This window comes from Heloderma suspectum, chromosome 1, assembly GCF_057233095.1.
Source record: "Heloderma suspectum isolate Gila_16-S chromosome 1, 16-S_ref, whole genome shotgun sequence".
NCBI lineage: Eukaryota > Metazoa > Chordata > Lepidosauria > Squamata > Helodermatidae > Heloderma > Heloderma suspectum.
This window is the reverse complement of record NC_139458.1, coordinates 435,133,234-435,145,937: the sequence shown is the minus strand read 5'-3', so window position 1 is coordinate 435,145,937 and position 12,704 is coordinate 435,133,234. Positions and strand designations below refer to the sequence as shown.

The following is a 12,704-nucleotide window of genomic DNA, read 5'->3' as shown; positions in this document are numbered from 1 at the left end:
ACCATCTTGGGATACAGCAAAACGCAGAAGTTTCTGGTTTACAAACTTAGAAGGTTATTAAAGTTGCTTGGGCTTTTTTTTTTAATGGCGATACATTAACATTTGGTCACCAGTGCTATAGGAGATAGCAGCCTTTCTTAAAGAAGCCATCACAGTGTTTGTTCTATAAATATAGGATAATGCGTACGGTATTTGAATTTTGTATGCATAATAAGCTTTCAAGATGTGGGGGTTGGGGGGCAGGAGTGGAAGGTTCTAAAGCAGAAAATTTCTAAATAAAAAAGGATTTCATAAGTTTGCAGAATGAAAGTTGCTGTTGGCTTTAATATGCTTTTAAAATCAAGCTTGATGTTTTGGGGGGATTTGGTTGAAAGTAGAAGTTTTTCTTTCTTCCAACTTCATAATATATTGCAAATGTTAACTTTAAAGGAGCCCTCCTCTAAGATCTGTCCCCGAATCTTCTGTAAAGCAAAATTATAGTTTAAACCCTAATGTAAGAGTTTTCTTAAAGCAACAGCATTTATTTTCAGTGTTTTCTCCTCTTCCAAGTACATTCCCCTTCAATTAGTGACATCAGGGAAGACAAGGATGTTGAGCTTGGAGGCACCAGTCTGCTTGAAGACAAACAAGAAGCTAGGAAGATGGCATTTTTGTTATTGCCTGAAAACAATTTTCGGATATACTTTTTATAAGGGACTTTTGAGATCAGTGAATTGTTTACTACAGGAGCAAATTCTAACAAGTTGGGAAAAAAGTTACTTCTGTCATGGTTTGACGGTGGCAGGAAATGGAATTTGGGCTGATCATTCCGGATGGGAAAAGTTTTTGGTTAGTAGTTTCTGTATCTGTGATTGAGATATTTGCTAGAACCCCCCCCCCACACACACACACAATTAATTGTTTAATTTGATTGGGTTAAATAATGACTGAAAATCAGATTCATTGTGTTTTTAGTTATGGAATTGGATACATTGGCTGCAGTCCTATACCCACTTACTTGTAAGTTGCATTGAACAAAGTGGGACTTATTTCTGAGTAGACATGTATAGGATTGCACTAATTTTCTCTTAAAAGTGGATCTTCAGGACATTGAGGAATAGGGTTGTTTTTTCCCCCCACGTTTTGTGCTAAGAAACACATGAGTATCTTGTCAATTAGGCCTGGGATTATTTTGCTTCTGCCCTTTATTATTAATTCAGAGAGTAATGGCAGGTTGGTAGGGGTCCTCTTTATTTAAATAGTTGGTGAACATTTTTGAAAGATAATACTGTTCATTTGTGCCACCAGCTGTTAGAATAAAGTTTCTTACCTTTAAACAGCTTTCATTCAGTTTATAAAAAACCTCTGACTAGCTGTGGTGAAAATCTCTGTGAAAGTATTTACAAGGTTCTGAACTTACATAGTATTGTTTATATTACAGCTGTGAACCTAAGCACACAGAAGTTAATTTGCTTGAAATCAACAGAACGTTTCTATGAGCAATGAGTTTAGGATTGGACTATTAGGGGCCAAAAATAGCTTGAGGTTTACATTTATACAGTATAGCAGTTGATTGCTTTATTTTTTGAAAAGGATTTAATAAGAAGTTGTAAAAAGCTTGTTTTGCTGCATAATTCCCAGACACATTACAGTAAATCAAATGCTGCCGCAGAGCTCTTTTTATTTTTAATGTAGCATTTGTCTAAATGGCTTGTTTGGATAGACATATAAAGGTTGCCTTTGTTAAGACCCCATGTAATTTTTGGAAAGGAAGCATTGGCATGAAAAGTGTTTCATTTTCTAAAATGGATTTTATGCTTATATAGATTTTACTATATTTTATAAGGTTTGAGTAATCATAATTAATTTTATCTTCCCAGATTTTGTATAATTTGTCGTAACGTTATATAACATAGGCACAATCTAACCTAAGTTAAGCAGTTTACAATCCCATTGATTTGAATGGGGGGATTTAAACACACGCTTAACTCTTCCATTGAAATGAATGGGATTGACAGTCCAGTCTTGTACATGTTTTCTTGGAAGTTCAAAAATTTAGTTATTACCTTTCAACTGGTTCATTTTGATAAGAATGTCATTAAAAAACATATTTTGGGGATGTTCCTTGGACGTAAGTCCTTTATCCACTTACCTGGGAGTAACCCCGGTTGAACCTAATAGGAATTACTTCTGGGTAGATCTGTATTGGATTGTGTTGTTGAGCATATTGGATTGTGCCCTTTGTTTTGAAAACACTAAATTCTATTATTGCTTACAAATTCTAAACAAAAATATTTGAATATATCCCAAGGGATTTTTTTTTTTACTAATGTAGTTCTATTTAATATTTTATGTGTACTAAGCAATCCATTTGATACATACCTTGAAGTACACATGCGAGATGCATTCACATTCTAGTCATCCTTTCCAAAGCATTTAATTAATTTTTTATTTCAAAACTTTTAAACAAAACTTTTTTGAGTCGAATTGGTTGCTAGGGAGTGATCCTGTATTCTCAGACGGGGGTGACACAAGTGTACATTGAATGTTAACATCCCCAAATTCTTGAATTTTTGTATGAAACTTTTCTCAATTTTTCAGCGAACCAGTTGAATAGTAATAACTACATTTTTTGAATTTTTTAAAAAGATACGGATCCTATAATATGGGATGAGTTTGTGAAATTGCAAAGTGCTATTTTACACTGAAAAGCTTTATCTTTTTTGTAGTACTATTTTGAATGTAACCCAGTCAAACCAGAATAGCTCCTAGGTAAGTTTCCTTGAAATCAATAGGATTTATGAAAAAGTATTAAAACATTACAATGCTGTTGCTCAATCCCCACAGATTCGATGGGGGTAGCGTAGGAGCATTTCCTGGGAAATTACCCCTCTTAGCGTAGGTGTTGTGTTTTATTATCTCTTTGCTTATTGATTTAATATTTATGAATAAACATTAACTAAATGTTTACCTGAATAATGATTGATCGTAAAAACTAGGATGTGAAACTATGGTTTGAAGTGAGGTTGCAAACCATGTGATGTATTACATCTGCACTCAGCCAACTGTGGTTAAGGCTGTTTCCCCGCTTCTCCAGCTGTTCTGCTTGCAAGGAGACAATAATATTTTAGACCTGGTTCGCACAGGAATGAGTGAGCGCTCTGCCTCCTGCCTGCTTCCCGTTTCTGCTTTGTATTTGGTGTCCAAAATAAAAAAAATGTAGTTTCCCCCTCAACAACCAGAGTTCCAGGGCACCCCTAGGTACAAATTCAAAGTAGAAGTGGTGGGTGGATGGGAGGTTGTGTGTATATGAGCAACTCCGACAACTGAAGGGTTAAACAACCTATGGGTTGGCGTTACATGCAACCAGGTTTAGTGTCTCCCCAGAGACTCCTTTCATTTCATTGTCGATTTGTACCCCACTTTTAGCATCCTCTTCCTGAGCAAGGTGCTCATGTGAATGGCCACTGATCAACTCCAAACACTCTTGGGTAAAACTGATTTTCTAGATCCATTTCAATCCAATTTCAGGCCTAGTTCTGAAACAGAAATTATCTTGCCTGTGCCAAGAGAGGGATGGGCAGGGGGAATGTGACCCTGTTGGTTCTCTTAAACCTCTTTGTGGCTTTCAATACCATTGGCCATAATATCCTTCTGGACAGGCTGTCTGAGTTGGGATGTGGGGACATTGAATTGCAATTGCTCTGCGTCTACTTGAATGGTCTATTCCAGAAGGTGATGCTGGGGGGTTGTTGCTCTGCCCCATGGCAGCTGTGCTCAGGGCTCTTATTTTATCCCCCATGCTTTCAACATCTTTATGAAATCAGTGGGAGAGATCATTTGCCGATATGGATTGGGGCTAGGGAACTCACCCCCCATCTGAGCTGCTCACCAGACCCCCACCAGATACTTGACACTGCTTGCCTTGTGTGGTGACCTTCCAGGCTTTCCGTGGGTGCCCAGTGAGTGGCGCGTAGCATCCCACTCCTCCGCTGAGCCACCATTCTGCGCAAAATGGTGGCTCAGCCTTTTCAGTAATTTTCCGTAAAGAGGCCCATTTACGCACTATTACAAGTGTAAACGGTCTAAAAAGACCATGTATGCCTGTAGTGTTGCATAAATGGGCCTCTTTATGGCCGCCATTTATGTAAAATTGGCCTTTACAGAAAAGGCCAAACCACCATTTTGTGCAGAATGGTGGTTCAGCGGAGCAGTGGGGCCCACCATACTTGTGCAAGTTGGCACATGCCAAGTCAGGCAAGCATGGCAGTCTGTGGACTCCAGTCTGGGGTGCTGAGCTGGCAGTAATCCACTGAGCTTGAGCCCCCAACTAGACTTTGCCACCATCCTTAGTTGAGGTATAACCAATATGTGGATGACACCCAGCTCTTCCTCTCCTTTTTATCTAATACAAGTGAGGCAGTTGATGTTCTGAATCAGTACTTGCGCAGGAAAATCGATTGGATGAGGGTCAATAAACCTGAGATTCAATCCAGACAAGATAGAGATAATGGTTGTGGGTGATTCATCTGTTCATTTAAGTGGTATTCACACTGTTCTGGAGGGGGTAGGACTTCCTTTCTCTTCCTTTTTTAAACAGTTGAGTTCAGATATAACAAGTAATTGCATACAAATGATTGTTATTGTTAAATATGATACATGGAAACAAGTCAGGATGTGAAGCCCCCCCCCCCCCATTAACACTAACCTAATTTTTCTGGGTTTGAACATAATGCGCAATGTGGTTAGTTGAAAGCGAAAGCAAAAGCCACCAGTCTTCTCATGGTCATGTTGGAAGAGGTGACAGGAGTGGGCAGCACACAAGCCTGGAGGCTCATGTGCATAACTCTAAACGATAGCTCAGCAAATCAGAGCAGTGCCTGTCTCCATGCACCCAGCGGAACTCTTAGCCTTCTTCCAAGCAGCAATCCTTCCTATAGCAAAGCATTTTTTGATGCTGAAGCAAGTATGGAGGTGCACCTCAATGAACTCTTTGGATCATGTCTATATTACTGCCACTGTAGTAAAGATCAAATTCTAGATGATTGACTGATAATTTGCTATTTGTTTATCAATTCTGATATGTTAAAAAATAATAGGTGTAGAAGCAAAACCACTAGTGACGGTAGAAAGTAATAACTTTCAAGAAAATTGTTTTTTCTTGAGAATTTTCTAATACATGAATTTTTGCCCAGGCAAGGATATAGATTAAATATCCCACCAGTTCTCAGCAACAACAAAAAGAGCAAGGGGAAGAGGGGAACCAGTTGTGTCTGGGGGGTGGGGGGAGATAGTTCAGGTAGAACATTTATGGCACAATCCTGTCACGATAGTCATCCACCTCTGAAGTCGGAGGTGGCTGACTATCCAATGCAGGGGCGGACAGAGCATGGAGGGGATCCTCTCCTCCATGCTCTGGCCACCCTGCATTTGTGGCTAGACAGCTGCTCTTGGCTGTGTAGCTGGGGACACTGGAGTGGCAGGGGGGGAGGCCGGAAGGTGCAGAGGAAGTGTCATAATGATGCTTCCACGGTCTCCTCCCCACCCCCAGGATCGCCCCCTTTTTGCCCACTTCACACTGCGGTTATGAGCATGGAGATGGGGAGGAACTGTGCTGCCTACGAGGCAGCGGGGGAGGGGGCGGAGAGCGTGGTTTCTGGGACCCAAGCTCGGAGCCCTAGCCAGAAACAGAAAAATCCTTTGGCCATCTAGACACTGCCTAGCAGCCATAGGATTGATCTCTTAGGGAGAAATTCTTATCTGTCAGAGCAGTTCAGCAATTAGAGCTATATGCCTAGGTCCTCAGTCTGAAATTACACTCTCAACATGGGAGTGAAATAGACTTCTTTGAAATTAATCACATCAAATAAACCCAAGTGGGAGCCAGGAAGATTGAGCTTGGACTCTTGTGTATCTGGCGTATGGACTAAAATCTGGATTGGATTATTGCTTTCCAAAAAAGAGAAGCATTATTGATTGATTATAACCATTTGCCAATCCCTAATCGATTGCTCTTCTCCTTAGTTTTCAAACATTTATATTTTGACAAGACTGTAGTCAAATAATGATACTGGAAAAAATCTCTGAAGGGTAATCCTATCATTATATTCTTATGATAATTCTCATTCTGATTTGAAAGTTTATCAGGCCACTGATATGCTGGAAATGGAAGTAACCCTAAGCATACATAACTTGAAATAAAGTACCTTTGAGATCATCATCATCATCTATTTATTTGTATACCACTTTCCCACAAATTGTGCCCATAGAGGCTGACAAAATAACAAATAAACAAGAGTAAATGTAATTTGTACAGTATAAAATACAATAGAAGCAATTACAAATAACCATAATGTTGGCAGATAAATACATGGTAGAAATATCAGTACATACAATATCCAATAAAACAGTACAAATAAACTAAACTAATTTAACAATTGAGCACTAAACAGGAGAGAGAATAACACACATTACAGAAATATTTAAAAATATAAATGAATATCCATTTCACATGAAGTTTCTCCACAATTAGCCTACAAGCACAGGTTGGCAGTTACACCTCTCACTTGTGACAGCCTTCCTTTCTCCCAGCTCTCACCTGGGTCTCCTCTCATAGTTCCTTCCCTAGCTCTCACCTGGGAAGGTAAAGATTAACTCAATCTTAGTCCCTCCCCACCAAACAATCGTTTCAGCACTGGTCTTTAAGCAGCAAGCTTTATTAGGCTCCAAGGTGGTGGGTGGGGTGAGGCAGGTGGAAATGCTTAACCCCTTGATGTTAGTCCCTCTCCACCAAGCACTCCTTACTGGGAAAAGCCATCAGGAAAACTTACTTCAAAGTAAATAGGAATGGGACAAAAATAAAATGTAATGCTTTTGAAGAACATGACCATTATTTATACATATATTCTTTATGTGCCAGTATTAGGAACTAATGGGTGAACCATTTGCTAACTTTGAAATAATGGAGAAGTGGTGGTGGTGGGACTGAATGCTGATAATTTCTCTACTAGTATAGTCCTTAGGGATTTTTTTCCTGTTTAAGAACAGAAAATAGATGCAAATCAAAAGGCTTCCCATTCATTCATTTATTTTAAAAACTCATCTTAATGAGGTCTCAAGGTAACTCACAAAAATAAATTTAAAAATAAACAACCCCACCCCATAACAATAATCCATAAAAACAATTAGCAACAGCAGAAAAACAAGGAAATAGTAATAAAATCACTTTCAGTTAATGGGTGGTGGTAGGGAGGGAGATAATATTAAAACAATTAAATTCCATTAAAAGCTTGAGAGGACAGATTTTGTCTGGTGCCTAAAAGTTAGTAAAGAATACTAGGGAAACATGTCTACGGAGGGCACTCCACAATTTTGGTGCCATCATTTAGAAGGCCCCCTTGCCAGTAGCCACCTGCTGAACCTCAGGAGGTGGGGACACATGGAGAAGATTATCCTTCAGATACCCCAGTGTCAGGCCATTTAGGGTTTTAATGGCTAATACCTGTCTTGAATTGAGCTGAAAAGCAAACTGATAACCAGTAAAGATATTTTAATGCTGATATAATATGCTCATGGTAATCAGTTGCAGTCCGTCTGCCACAATTTGAACCAGCTGTAATGTTCAGATGGTCTTCCAAGGGCAGCTCCATGTACAATTAATTATGGTAGTTTAGACTAGGGATTACCATGGCCATGTCATCTTTCTCCATGAGGGGATACATTTGGCATATCGGTTGAAACTGGTAAAGGTGTTGCAAGCTTCTATGGTTACTTGAGCATCCAGCAGCAAAGCTGGGTCAAGCAACATCCCCAGACTGTGAACCAGCTTCTTATGGAAGAACATGACTTCATCCAGCACAGGCTGAATATCATAGTCATGGACTGATGAACTTTTCACCAACACCATCTCTGTCTTACATGGATTGAGCTTCAGTGTGTTAGCTCTAATCCAGACCCTTCCTGACTCTATGCACTTTTTCAAGTAATCCATGGTTAGGTTAGATGTAAAAGACAAATAGAACTGGATTTCATTCAAATATTGATGGCACCCAACTCCACTCCCCTAATATCCTCCCGTAGTGGTTTCATTAAACAGCATGGAAGGTAAAATAGAACTTTATGGAACACCAGAGTAGCAGAACTGCCATGGTTCCGAGCCACATTGCCTTCTGGATCTGACCAGTCAGATAGGAGCAGAACCATTGCAAAGCATTGCCCACAACGCAGACAGGCAGGCTGCTGAGAGGTCTAGCAGCACTCCAAATGTACTTTCCTGTCTTGCCGTAGTGTAGGTCATCCCCGGGGTGACTAAAATAATTTCAGTCCTAAAACTGGATTGGAAGCCAGATAGAAATGCTCCACAAAATCAGTATCATCCAAGAATGATACTGCTTTCCCCTGCCCCCAGCACAAGAATCACTATGAGAAGTTGTACCCACCCTTCCTCCACAGAGCTCATGCCAGCATTTATGGTAGTAGCACATTTTATCATTGGAACAACTTTGTGAGTAAGGTTAGGTGGAGAAAAGGTGATCAGTAATTTGAAACCAGCTCTACTCATTATGTCTAATACTTCAAGCACCAAAACAACATTACCATCAACAAAAATAGAATCTATGGCATGATCTTGTTCCAGTCCTAGGCCAGAAATCAGATTGGAATGAATCTAAATAATCAGTGTCATTCAAGACTGCCTGGAGCTGATATGACACCATCCACTCCAGAACCTTGCTCAGGAATGGTAAATTTGAAATTGGGTGATAATTTTCCAAAGCCAAGGGATCTGAACTTGGCTTCTTCATGGTTTTGCTACTGCTACCTTCAGGGCCTCAGGAACTACCCTGTCCCTTAATGAGACATTGACCACTTCAGATGAGCAGGGACATGGATCTAAAGAGCAGGAGGTGGGTCTCACTCAGTCTTTCAGACAGCTTGTCAACATCCTCAGTTTACAGAAGCTGAAGAGTATGTTAACAGCTTGACCAGGTAATCCTATGGCTACATCTGTCTCCGATTCTGTCAAAACTATGGCATATATGTTGGAACAAATACAAGTGAACAAATACAAGTGTATTCACCTTGAGTCTTCTGCCATCTGCATTCCAGTCATGGACCTTGCTGTTTCATCCCTCTGAGGTCAATGAAATACCAAGAAGTCAATAAGACACTATGGTCTGGCTGAGGACACTTTAGGAATGATTGTTTCAACAGCCTGAGGCATCCAGGCCTCAGCAAGGACACCAGCCAAATCTGTGAGAAACTCCCACAGAGACCTCAGGAAACCATCTAGATACGTAAGTCTTTAGTGGTGGACCATCTAAATTGGCGGAACGGTACAGGTTAGAAGAAGTATGTAATCCAGAGGTTACCAGATAAATGTTCTGTCCACAACAATGGAGTCACTACTGGCTCCCTTACCTATAGATCACCTTTACCCCACTCTAGTACAGAAGACGCTAGGCCAGGTTGCATGTAACATCAATTTGTGCGTTATCTAATCCACAAGTAGGATATACTTCCAAGTAAACATAGACCCAGTTCATGTGTAATGGCAAATCGTGGGATAATTAACCCACAATTTGCTGTTCACTAGACGGAGTGAGCAAGCAGACTGCCTCTCACATGTTCCTCCCTTCTGCTTTTAATCAACAACTCATGGTTTGTTGTTGGGTTAACCACTGGGTTGTTTAGCTCCTAAACAGCCCAGCATTCTGGGTTTGCACGTCACGATCAACAACCTACAACTTGGTCAATTATTTCTTTATTACATTTATATTCTGCTTTTTTTCCTTCTTAAGGAACCCAATTTGTGGCATTCTTAAGGAACCCAATTAAGTGGTGGCATCCTTAAGGAACCCAAGTTGTGGATTATTTAACCTTCACAATCAACAACCAACAACCTGGCCAATAGTGGGGGTGACCCACCGTGTGCACCCACCACTTCTGCTTTTAATCCACAACCTACAATCAACCGAGTTGTAGGTTTGTTGATTGTGCTGTGCGATTACATTACATGTGAACTGGGTCTATATTTACTTGGAAGAATATCCCATTGTGTTCCGTGGGGCTTATTCCCAGGAAAGTGTGCATAGGATTGTAGTTCTAATTGAATGATTAATTGATCAACTACAATCATATGATTAATCAATTCAGATGTCTTTAATCAGCTGGCCACTCTTGTATTTACACCAAGCCATTGCTTTCATATTTCTAAAAAACATACTTCTGCAATGTGAAACCAATTTGGGGCATGGTTTTAAATGTTTATGTAGCCCTCAACAGCAGCAGTCTTATAGCAGATGATCCTAATAAATAGGATCCAAGTGCCCCCACATGTGACCCTTCATCTTGCCTTGTGGCTATCCCAGTGAACTGTAGTCATAGCTTTTGCAGTGTATGTCTTTGAAGAGCAGGGATTGCCTGTGGGAGTAGAAGAAAAATCAGAAGAAAATTAAATGATTAATTAATGCAATCTAGTGTCTTTTACCAAAGGCTTTTCAGGGACTTATTTAGCTCAATTAATGAGGGAGAATTCCAACAGCAGGTTCTCAGTGTAGGTTTTTGAAGACTATAAAGTGACATTTTATAGCTGCTGCAGGAGAAATGATCTTAGAGCTCTTTATGCTAAACCACCCACAGAACTTGTACCTAGATGGGAGGGATTTGAGAGCTTTTATTATATTCTTTTTAAAAAGCAAGCAATAAGACTTTTATGAGGGTAGGATGTATGTTTGGAGCAAAAATATAAAGCAGTTTTCAGTTGGGTCTAATCAAGCGGCATGTGTTACGACCTCATATATTTCCTTCATTCTTATGCAGAGAACTAACAAACTGTAATTTCTACAAGGACTTACCATATTTTGAATGGTCTGGAATGCTGTTTAAATGCTTTTGTTGTTATCATCCAGGGTGTTTGAGGGAACACAACATTTTATCCTAAAAAGAATGATTTTCTCTGACACTTTATTTTTATTAATGTACAAAGTGGATTATCATCTTTCAGCCTGATTTTAGCATGTTTATTATGGTCCCACCATGTGGAATGGTAGGAATGATTGATGATGGCTATCATCTTGGACTTTTTAAAAAGGGGGTTGGATATATTCATGGAAGATAAGGCCCTCAGTGGCCTCTAGCCTTGATTGGCTATATATCACCTGCATTAGCGGTGGCAGTGCCAGTTGCTGGGGAATGCAAGTGACAGGGTGCTGTTGCACTCAGGTCTTGCTTGTGGGCTTCCCAGAGGCATTTGGTTGGCCACTGTGGGAATAGAATGCTGGGATATATAGTCCTTTGGTTGATCCAGCATGGCTCTTCTTAGTTTCTTATGACTATGTAGGAATGGGATATGGGCTTTGACCTCCATAATCATCACTTATGTCTTCAAATAAGGTTTTATAGTAGTTGAGGACAGTAGGGCCTTATATGTAGTTTAGTGATTAGTGTGCTAGACTAGTACTGGGGAGTACCAGGATTAAATCCCCACTTAACTTTGAGGTTGTCACTGGGTGACCTTGGGGCAGTCACTGTCTCTCAACCTAACCTACCTCAAAGGATTGCTGTGAGGATAAAGTTGAGGGGAGGGAGGAGAACTATGTATGTCATATTGAGTTCCTTTGAGGAAAGACCAGATATACAGTCAGGGCCAGAAATACTGGAACAAGGATAACTGTTTTGGCAGTTGGCCTCTTTACACCACCGCATTGAAGTTGAAAGGAAACACACCCAGATGGGAGCAAAGTCAGGACTTTCAGCTGTAATTCAAGGGGTTTGACAAAAGTGAGGCACTAACCATTCAGGAAGTACAGCCAGTGGCATACACACACACCCATCGTTGGTGGCTCATAAGTAATGGAACAAACCAACATCATTTCAAACTGAAGGATCGCCTTTAATACCTGGATGAAAATCCTTTGCAGTCAATGACTGCCTGAAGTCTGGAACCCATGGACATGACCAAATGCTGAGGTTCCTCCCTCGAGATGCTTTGCCAGGCCTTTCCTGCAGCTGCCTTCAGCTGCGGCTTGTTTGTGGGTCTTTCTGCCATCAGTCTTGTCTTCAGTAAGTGAAAAGCAAGCTCTGTTGGGTTGAGATCAGGTGACTGACTTGGCCATTGAAGAACATCCCACTTCTTTGCCTTGAGAAACTCTTGGGTAGCTTTTGCTGTATGTTTGGGGTCATTGTTGTTTAGTCGTTCAGTCGTGTCCGACTCTTCGTGACCCCATGGACCATAGCACGCCAGGCCTTCCTGTCCTGCGCTCCCTCCCGGAGCGTGCTCAAGTCCATATTCATTGCATCAGTGATGCAATCTAGCCATCACATCCTCTGCCGTCCCCTTCTCCTTTTGCCTTCAGTCTTTCCCAGAATCAGGGTCTTTTCCAAGGAGTTTTCTCTTTGCATTAGGTGGCCAAAATATTTGAGCTTCAGCTTCAGTATCTGTCCTTCCAATGAGCACTCAGGGTTGATTTCCTTTAGGATGGACTGATTTGACCTCCTTGCAGTCCATGGGACTCATAAGAGTCTTCTTCAGCACCGCAGTTCGAAAGCATCAATTCTTCGGTGCTCAGCCTTCCTTATAGTCCAGCTCTCACAGCCATACGTTACTACTGGGAAAACCATAGCTTTGATTAGACGGACCTTTGTCGGCAAGGTGATATCTCTGCTTCTTACTATGCTGTCTAGGTTTGCCATAGCTTTCCTCCCAAGGAGCAAGCGTCTTTTAATTT

The 12,704-nt window shown here is 40.8% G+C and overlaps 1 protein-coding gene across 35 annotated transcripts in view; it reads left to right on the top strand.

Annotated features, from left to right (window-relative positions):
• Window positions 1-12,704, top strand: part of MSRA (methionine sulfoxide reductase A) — a 331,489-nt gene that overhangs the window by 27,647 nt on the left and 291,138 nt on the right. Inside the window, exon 2 of one of the 35 annotated variants that reach the window (XM_084829422.1) lies at window positions 2,709-9,272. The exons of the other annotated variants lie outside the window; for them this stretch is intronic. The gene's annotated coding sequence lies outside the window, so the exon portion shown is untranslated. The remainder of the gene's footprint in view (window positions 1-2,708; window positions 9,273-12,704) is intronic. 35 annotated transcript variants of the gene reach the window in all.